This window comes from Haliotis rufescens, unplaced genomic scaffold (assembly GCF_023055435.1).
Source record: "Haliotis rufescens isolate VD_foot unplaced genomic scaffold, xgHalRufe1.0.p SCAF_39, whole genome shotgun sequence".
Taxonomy (NCBI): Eukaryota; Metazoa; Mollusca; class Gastropoda; order Lepetellida; family Haliotidae; genus Haliotis; species Haliotis rufescens.
Window position 1 is genome coordinate 2065797 of NW_025964101.1, and position 11291 is coordinate 2077087.

Sequence of the window (11291 nt, forward strand, 5' to 3'; positions counted from 1 at the left end):
ATATAATAGGCACATTTTCATGTATATCGCCTGTGCCTGATCACATTATGAATACTGGTCATGCTGATTGAAAAGTGAACATTTCAAGTTAATATTTATCATAAAGGCAAAAGTAATAAATCTATTTGAGAATAAAAAGTAAATTACAACATTACATGATTATATGAATATCACAAACACACCCAAATCTCATGATGTGCCATTATAATAACAATATGAAATTCTGAATTTTTACCAATGGCAGCTATATTGCGATGTTACAAGAATTCAATTTTCAGTTATGTAAAGTTCTTGAAACATTCTTACAGGTTACATGAAAAGTATGTTGAAGATAGCAATTTGGTGGCAACTTTGGCAACTTTGGTCACAGATCAAAAGAGTTTGTCGGAAAATATATAAAAAATGCTTTTCCAAATATCACCACAACTAGGCACCGAAAACCTGGTGATTGGACAAAAAACCCATCACTGTTTACCGTGGCATCAATGTGAGATCTGAACAGACACAAAACATTGAATTTGCTGCAATATCTGATAACATTCCAAAAGACTATTTTGTACTGCAGCCAACTTAAGACTCTATAACTGTTGACAGGATAATCCTGTAATGGGAACATGATATATTTACAAGTGAGATTTTCTACTGATGGGCATGTACATCTTTCCGTCAGTGGTACAGTAATAAATGACACTTTTGGGATTCGGTCTATACATACCGACTCAAAATCCCTTAACTCGTTCTCTTCAATACTGAATATGACAAGATACTGTCAGGGCATATCTCCTAACCTGCTAACAGAATATCAGATGAGAAAGAAAATATTGTTCAACAAAATTTTGAGGAGGAACCAATTGCATACTCTGCTAACTGTTTGAACGTATTATCTTTGAATTGTGTAAAGTCAATAGTAACATGTCAGAACTGTAGGTATTTGCTTTGGTGTAGCCCCACTGTAAAATTTGTCAGTCTAACCTTGTGTGTTATTGTTTCAATCCATACATCACTTGTGAATGGATGTTGGCCAGGATCTTGGTACAAGTCACTGGCATATGGGAGAATTTGAAAGAAATCCCCAACACACACAATCTGCAATCCTCCACAATTCAAACTTGGGTTTCTAATACTCCTACATATGAATTCAAGCTGAAATTAAACAGTATAAGTTGTGTACGTGGAGCATATGTTAACAAGAAAATAATAGGAACATTGGGAATAGGCATGTATTAAATATTCCACAAGAATATAACTCTTTGGGCATGGGTCTTGAGGAGATAAGTAAAAATAAGTACCAGTATTTTAAGTGTAGTGGCAAACTTGGTAAAAACCTTGTCTTAGCTACTATAATAAGTATATTAATATTGTGACTTGCCATATTCATGAGAATAATTCCTACATTTTAACATGCTAAAAAATACCTTTGTTATGGTATGTTGAGGATTACATGTCTAGTTTTAAACTCTATTAATATTATGATTTGTGATGGAAATGTTGGAGTATATACATATAATACATGTCATATTTACCTGTTCAAATATTTTTCTACTAATCATGCTTATCTCATCAATGATCAGCACACCAGTCTCCTTAATCCTCCTGTAGAATTCTTCTTTTCATTACCAGGAAGTATCTTATATAAGTCAGGATGTTTGTGTCTTCCATCACTCAGCCCAGCCCCATCATGAAGAGTTGTGCCCTTAAGCTGTTTAGAAGCCCAACCAGTGCTAGCAGTAACAGACACCAGTCTTCCATTTCTCCTCAATCTCTACGTGAATTCCTTGATGAGAACCGTTTTTCCTGTGCCAGCCTGGACAATAATTAGAGTGTTGTGTCCATCTTTGATCAAATTCAATGAAAACACTTGTTCTTCAGTCAAAGCTATCATTTTGAACCCACGAGGGTTGCACATGTGTTGTTGTTTTCACGCTGACCTGACATAAGTAGGTCAGCCAATCAGGTGGCTCGCTCGATTCTGCCCGCGTTTAAAATCTACTTCCGCTCGGGGTTGGTAACATTTTCCCAGCTCGCGAAATAAACTGTCGATATTTCGGTAAGTAAGGGACATTAATCGAATGTAGATGACTGGTACATGTGTAGAAATGTGTTATCGATCAATCTACGGCCATAAATACGCTTGTCAATAAGCGTATAATAAAATAAATCGCCTTGGATATCGAATGTAAACAAACCGGCAAGATGGCGAGTGACGCTCCTTTTCTCTACTTACACTTAAGGGGTATATATTTTTATTTACTGACCAATAACGAGTTCCTGTGCTTACCACTGAGCTGTATCCGCGCTGTGTGGCTGTAAGTGGGTGCTGGATGGGGTTGCCCAACAATCATTGATTTATCTGGCATAACCCCGCTGATAATATCGTTAACTCTATCTGTCTACCGCTGATGTGGCATGCTGCCAAATGTAAGATCTAATACACCACACCATTCGTCATACACCACACCGTTCGTCATACACCACACCGTTCGTCATACACCACGCCGTTCGTCATACAGCAAAAACCGTTCGTCATACACCACGCCGTTCGTCATACACCACACCGTTCGTCATACACCACACCATTCGTCATACACCAGGCCGTTCGTCATACACTACACCGTTCGTCATACACCACACCGTTCATCATACACCACACCGTTCGTCATACACCAGGCCGTTCGTCATACACCACACCGTTCGTCATACACCACGCCGTTCGTCATACACCACACCGTTCGTCATACACCACACCGTTCGTCATACACCACACCGTTCGTCATACACCACACCGTTTCCTTAACATGAAAAGCACATGTTGTATACATACCGTAAGATCACAGGATAACCTTCTATCAGCATTTAATAGTGCACACCTCGCTTCAGCCGTCGTAATGGTGTAATTCGCGTTCGTGACCAACTCGTGTCATTCCGGGACAAGCCGAATGGAGACCTTCTAAAAGGACACGAAAAGTTGCAAGTGGTAACGATTGAATGGCCCATGTGCAGGGAGAAACTGGTCAAAGGGAAGTAAGTCATGTTGGCACAGATAACCTAATTAGGTTTTCCCAGTTTCCAGTTTACTTTCGGTGACCTAGCTTCAAAGCAAGGATATTCAAAAATCACGCAACACGGCGTTAGCACAACGATGGCATTAGACACTGGTTTCCCCAGATTTAGAACATCCTTGTGAAACAGTGATATTTGTATCAGTTGCATGTACTTTCAGTGCAGATTGAATCCGCTGGCAGCTGTGGGTTGATGATTTTGTGTAAGATTTCTATGTATTTTAACTTACATCTATCCAGTAATGAAAACTGACCATGTTTAGTGCTGACTTTTTAACATAATGACTTGTGCTGAATGTGACCACAGATATTTTCAAGCAAGTGATTTCGTGCGGGGAGTGTGTGTTTAGCTTCCTGTACTCGGGAAAGGAACTGGCTGAGCTGGTCATTATTTTGTTTTTATTGCTGCATCAAGGCACACATGTACAGATAATAGTTTTCCAATGTTTAGTTATTTTTAAAAAAAGATAGAAGGTTACTAAGAAGTCTATGGCAAAACATTTGACTGTGTGTAACCTATAAACTATACCATTGATGTGTCTTTCTCGCATAGACGTGGGTGTCATCAAACTGAAAAAAAGACTAAAGCTTCCTCAGGTTTTCCTCCCATATTTTATTTGATTGTCTATTTACAAATGTTAACAAACGTCTTACAATTGGGACCAGAGCGCGTGGAAAGGTGTTATACAGGCAAGCTACTTTTCATTGTTGCGGAGATACTGAGATAGCTGCACATATACTGAGATAGCTGCATATATACTGAGATTGCTGCACATATACTGAGATTGGTGCACATATACTAAGATTGGTGAACATATACTGAGATTGCTGCACAGAAACTCAGATTGGTGCACATATACTAAGATTGTTGCACAGATGCTGAGATAGCTGCACAGATACTGAGGTTGCTGCACAGATACTGAGATTGTTCGACAACGCTGTACAAGTACACTTATGGATACAATAGTAAAATATGACAAGATACTAATAACTAGGTCCACCCTTACAACAGGATAAAGTGCAACGTTACGTATTGCTGTATCTGGAAATATTGCGATCCCAGGTCGCAATAAACCCACGGGATTCGAACCATTGATCAGTGGATCCTGACACAACAAAGGGGCGCAACTATGCACAGAGAATCCTGAAGTCCTACACAAACATCCAATTCCTGCAGCCCATAGACAATCATGAGTCGTTTATGTATTTTAACACGTTTAACAATATGCCTGACACAATTTTGCAGGATCGCATGTAAACGGTTTTTAGAACTGTTACACAGATAACAATAACATGTAAGAAAGGTTAATGCACATAACTAAAAATACAATACTATCACCGTGGTGCACAACGCCGAAAATAATGACAGTCTCTATGGGGTATCGGTTTACTGAAAGAAGCTTTAATGCACAACTTTATCAGTGTCGTTGTACACAGTACAAACACCAATACGGGTCGCAGCTACAAAGATAAGGGGGTAAAGGCTGGGTTATGTATACATACGTTTATCAGCCGTTAGTTGAGGAGGTTTCACGAGCGAAACTGTTTGTATGTTGCCGATAAAGAGACACAAGTATGGATTAAAAGGGCAGGCCATATATTATATTCTGTTTCACAATCGTTTGGCGTTCTTATTTCAGTTGAGAAAAGTGACATGAATTCGTGACATTGAATATAATTCACGGCTGCAATTCAGTTACGTAACTAAGCGGAACATGAGCAAAGTGTAGTGTCTTATACCCATACACCTATACTTGAAAAGGGGAGGTGTGTCAGCCTATAATTAATAGTTACGGCAGCTTAGTGTATCACACTGATATACTGTTTAAGTGTAAAAACTGGATATTGTCTTCCATTCCTCTTGGAAAACGGATAATGAAAAACGTAGCTATCGCGTAGAAAATCCTCAAGGAGAGCACATCCAACTGGTTATCGCTCCAGATAGGCTTGTTCAAGACGCTATAAATTTGACACATAATTGACTGCCGTGTGCAAACCACGACAGGAATAGACATGCGGTGAAAATATCAACCAATGACGTCCATTCAAAATAGCATCCAATCAAAGGCTAGGTTACGGAAGAATGTATAAATGCAGGGCACTCCTGTTATACGCTTTAGTCGGAAAGCGCACGTTAAATCTCCTAGGTACCTTACCTTACCGTTGCCGCTATCAATCCTGCACGGGGACCCGAACGTTCGTTTGAGGTTGTAAAGCAGCTCGTATTGGTAAGTACTGATTATCCATGATCTAATATTAACATTCTGTAGTCACTATTAAGTGAATACATGACACTGTTTTATGGATAACATCTTCCATTTTCTTTGTAACCGTGGCACTTATTTATGGATAACAACTTCTTCATTATTTGTAACCGGCCAGGGCGGACAGATTTTCAAACTTTCCGACACTTTTCACAAAAGAGGTAGCCTGCAACCTCGGGGTATCGCGGTACTTGTCATGTACGCTAAACGGAACAAATGCACTCACTAACCTTTATGTTTATTCGTGTTCTCTGTATCAGATATCATTCATGTTATCAAACAATGCATATTTTACTGATAAAAGTTCATTATTTACATTAGTAGCTCCGAGTGTAAGCCGGGCCTCGCGCTCTGTTTGACAAGGGAGAGAACTCCATCATATCGCGGTACAGAGAAAAGTTGTGTATGGAGGTCCGAATTGGACAAAAAGAGGACATAATTCTACCAACCACTTGGTATGATCATGCCAGACATCAGTGATTTGTCCAGACAAGTGCAAAGACAGCACAAGTAAAATTCTAAATGTGTTATCAGCAATAGGTATTCAATGCATATTTACCGAAAAGTAAGAGAAAAATATTGTTATAAGTCAACATCAAAATATCAGAAATGATATTTTAAGATTGTTTAAAAAAAATTGGATGACAATAATTTGTCACAAAATTGAAAAATGTTAAAAGTCAACAATAAATATATAAAAAGCACTCCTAGTATGCCCAAAGTATGTATTTATCTTTTGGTTACTAGTGAAGAACGTATTTCTAAGTTTGGCATTATGGCCCTTATAATCTCCCAATAGATTCTGGGCACAGAGCGGGAAAAAATGTGCGGACTACGTAACTTCCGTTACCTCATTAGTCGCCATGAATATGCAGATGACCTAGTTCAGGTCGATAGAGAAAGTTTACTTGGGGAACTGCGGGTTATATCGTTGGCCATTGATAGATGGGGGTAAGGCAATATTACAACAGATGCCAGAAATAAGTATCAACGCATTAATAACTCCTTACTTACAGCAGACGGAACATTCCGAGGAAATTGAAATTGTTTACGAAGTGAGCACTTCCTGGTTACTGATTTGCATTAATAGACAGCCGCTAAGAGGCGTGTCCCACGTGAACTATCGGAAATCACAAATGCCGCGATACGATGAATGCCGCGGTACCATGGGGTCCGAGTATACAGTGTTAAGTCTGACGAACTGCATTCGGTATCCGGAACACACAATTTATGCAAACATTGTATTCTTATAACATAAAAATGTCAAACTAAGCAAAGCAATGAACAGAAACTTTTATAACGTTCGTTCTAAAAATTATACATAAATATATCACCTGTTTATCCCAGAAATAAAATAGAGTATCTTACGCATTCATATTAGCACATAGAGCTTGCTTATTATATTCACGTTTGTTGTAAATAATTACATACCAGGAATTTCAATTTCTACCTCTGCCCCTGGAGGTATGACCATTCTATGTTCGGATCACATTTCCCTAAGAGCAAGGTTGGGGAAACCGCACGTTGTCCTCTGTGCATCGAACAGGAGACGTCATCCTGAACAGTGTCATCTGTTCCTTGCTTTATTACGTCAGCACCAGTGTCTGTATCACATCCAGGTTTTTCTTCAGGTGTCACCCTAAACTCTCCACACCTAGAAATGTTTCCATTTGTTTTTTTGCATTCCATCAACATGTTACTGATGTGCAAATGTACAGTTAGGAGACCACTGTGTGTGGAGGCAGTCAGGGTAGTTGCTAAGGCCGCAATGGAAGCAGCAAGCTCTGTCTCCAAGGTAGAAGAAACCAGACCTTGCCATCATTTCAGGCGTTTGGGCAACTCTCTTCAAAGGCCATTTGTCAAACGACTTGAGACGTATTTCATAGTCGTAAAAATGAGGATATTTCGCAGTGAGGTTTTCTTTGGTTTATGTGGTGCCTGCCTGTGAAAATTTCTTTGTCACGAATTCCCAATTTGGGGCACATGCCTTGTGGGCCTGTAGTGGATCCTGACCATCTTGCCAGTTGTCGAGACGTATGTCACATCTACGACACTCTACCTTGTCGGCTATTCCTGAACAGTTAGAAATACAAGTGGTATAATTAAAAACTTCAGTCCCAAACAATTCAAACTGTTGTGTCCATCTAAAATATGAAAAACGAATTTCTCTTCTCCTTCGACTTCATTTTATTTGTTATACATTAAATAGGTTTACATGCGATTGCTCACACAGTGCTACGTTAGTTAAAGACGACACATAATAAATGTAGTATCAGTGAGTGGTCAGCTGCAACTGCGAATAAGACCATTTATGTTTGCAATGAAAAAACATAACTTCTTCCTAACCTATACATCTTTTGTATAAAATAACTGGTGGCGTTTCTGCGAGCTTAAGTTTAACAAGTAATAACTGGGTATACATTGTTTCCTAGAAATGTCTAGTGTGGAATTACCAACTACATTATTGCAATACAATAGCAATATTATGATATCTTCCTTTTTCGTTAAGTAGATAGTGAATACGGGGTCCAAAGGGTTGGAAGGTAAAATATTCGATACTTGATACATTAAAGAGTTTTGAAGACAGCATCATCCCAATTCTGGAGAAATTGATCCTTTGAGGCTTGTATTAGAAAATGTTTTAAAATATTCAAATAGAACAGGTTGTGTACACGATCGCGAGCAGTCTCAAATAACCAACTTTATTTGTTGCGACAATCATGTACCTGATATGTCCGTTTGGTTTTTTATATTATGACAACGATTTTTGTGACACAGCATTTTATTTAACAAACGCTATATATTAGAAACTGTTATTATGACTAGAATGTGGACATAATTTTGACGTTTTGTTATTTCAAGATCCATACAGGTACAGAGCAGGATCCTAGAACTGGGCCATGTCTGTTGTTTTGTGCTTGGTATACTTTGAAGAGATGATATAACATATTAAGTAACAATAATTTGAATTGTTGAAACTGGGAAAATATTTTGTTTCTCTTAAGGCTCAAACAAATTGTCTTGACACATATGTCTGGAATAGGACATTTTAAAAACGTATAATATACACAGGTGCAGTATTGTACTGTAATTGCATAGTTACATCAGTAAAATTTGTTTACAACAGTTCAAAATACTGGCCATTGCATAAAGATTATCAATTATTAAATACCTTAAATAAATAACATTTATTTATTGTTAAGACAGAACGTAAATGTCCGTTATTGATCGAGTATAAGTCTGAGGTGTTGCAGTCCCCACTTCTAACACATTGATTCCACCTTCATTATGATGACACGTACACAAATTCCTTACATGGTCAAACAAACAATCCCCGAACATTTTCAAGTACCATGTTCCTATGGCATGTTATTAAACTTTGATTTGCTAAATCTTCAGCAAGCGGAAGGTCAGGGTTCGTTCCCGGCCGCGTCATACCAAAAGACGTTAAAAAATGGTACTTGTTGTTACCCTGTCTGGCGCTCGGCTTTAAGGGACTAAAACAAGGACTGGTCGGCTCGGAGTCAGTATACTGTGTATGAGTGGGCTATTCATTTAAACGCCGGCATGGTATCTCAGTGGGCTATCATTATAAAACCGGCATTAGTCCAGAATGTTAGGAAACGAACGCGCAGCGTTTGAATCTAAAGGTAACATTGCTCTACGTTGAAAACACAGTATGTTTATCTCCATTCTGCCATGGCTATATAAAAAGCGAACTCCTTGGTGTTGGCAAATATATTGAGTGAAACGGCATGGGTTGAATCCAGTGTTCTGAGTGTGTTGTCGATCTGAATTACGGAATCACCGACAACTGTCTTAAACAAAATATGGCGCTGTATGTGATCACGCAAATTGTTTACACCGTAATACTTCACTCGAACATATGATTGGCATCGAACGCATATAAGCACGGCAACTTTGTTAGCTTACATGAGGTAAACACCCCCTAAAGAAAACAAAGCAAGCCTTGCAAAGCTTTCGTTCTACACAGCACGTCACCATTATGCCGTCACAGTCGTATGTATGTATGTATGTATGTATGTATGTATGTATAACAGTGTTTTTTCTCTGTGATTTAACAACCTCTTATTGACCAATCGGAATCGAGTAATTTTCGAGTTCATGATAGAATGCTCCTTTGCCAAACATGATAAGAAATATCGATGATATTGTTTGTATAATTCGATTCTTAATTATGTTTTTATTATTTTATTGAAACATCTTCTGCAACAATGTTCGGCGACACATCCTAAGATTCGAATAGATTTAGATATTTAGATAGAATTATTAGTTCAAATCAGAGTAACGTTGGCATCATTAATGTCATTTCGTATCAAAATATATATTTACTGGTCAAAGATAGATTTGCAACATAAAACAAAATCGTGTACTTGAGAATGAATTATTTCTTGTTAACATTGAATACCATAATAGAAGTCGGTGCACTGAAATTTCATGCAAAAAACTAATTATATTAACTTTACATCAAAGAGAGTTAGTGCGCATAAATTTACACTTCCCAGGTGCACAGAAGTAATATGTGTGTCATTTCGTTTAGTCAAACATGATCAATATACGTCAGAATATAAACTTGTATATACTCAGTAGCTTGTAATCTCGTAAAACTGTATTCATGAAATATTTGTAATTGTGAAAAAAACCCACTGTAATGCCATTTCATCTTTTTGGGAATGCAATTTGATGGTACAATTCTACACAATACATCGCCGTAATTGTTCATTATTTGTTCCTACCTGTATACATGAACACATACTTGCAACTTGATATATGGCCTTTAATTTTACAGTGAGTCGGGTGTTCTTCACCGTGTGGCCTTTATATTGTTTCCTTTTTGTTTGTGACAGAGATGCGAATATCCATACAGGAATTCTGGTTTTCATTCAATACTCGAGTTAACACGATGGTATGTTAGATACCAGTATTTGAAACTGAATACAAAACAATGTCGTTTTGGAATTAAATTTGCGTTTCTACATTGTAATATTTCTCAATGATCGGTCATCAGTGTTCTTATGAAAGATGATTTGACTCAACATCTTCTTACACGTTACTTGAATCAACTGTAAATTGTTTTTATTCATGGTTGAACGTGCTGTTAATATGTCATAGTATCTGGGTCGGTGAGCGGGTGTCAGCTACATAGAAATCTGATAACTGTCACGTGACACATTCAGAACTGAAATAGAAAGGGGAAAGCCAAAGTGTGCTATTTATAGGTAGGTGTTTCCCCACTTCCTTTAAGATTCCGGTACACCTATACCCCTGAGCCTGAAAGTGCTGTCTCATCGATCGATATTTGTTGTTGTAAATATACCTTATTTTTATATGCATGAAATTTAGAATTACTTACGAATGCGAAAATGTCGTACAAAGAATTAACATTCCCTCATTCCAATTCATCTTATTGTAGGAACATTGGGGTATGTAAGAATTGGAAAGACAAAAATAAAACTATTCAAACGTCTAGTAACAATCTGAAATGCGCTAAAAATATGTGCCTTCGACACGTTCTGCTTGGTCGGTTCGACAGAAGAAAGCACAAAGATCACCTGAGGTATGCTAGCCAATAAGATCACAGTGTATTTGTCCACGTGATCATTGTACCGTACAAGCCCAATGGAATGTTGTAGTGCGGCCAGATCTAAGCCTCCCCTCGATGAGTGTTGCGAGGACACATTTGTGACACAGTCTGACGCCTTTGTACGACAAAATAGTTATCCTTGTGAATTTGATGATGAATGTTTGAACAAACGAAATGTAAAAACAGATTTTGTTTGAGTCGAGGAATAAAACACAACGGGAAGGTAAATACAAGAGACAACCATTTCAATAATCATATGAAATATCTGTTAAAAGCAGGCTACATCATAAGCATGTGTTCATGAATCACTATCAAATAGTGATAATACCTATAACGTTACATTTCTCACAGTTCAATCTAGGA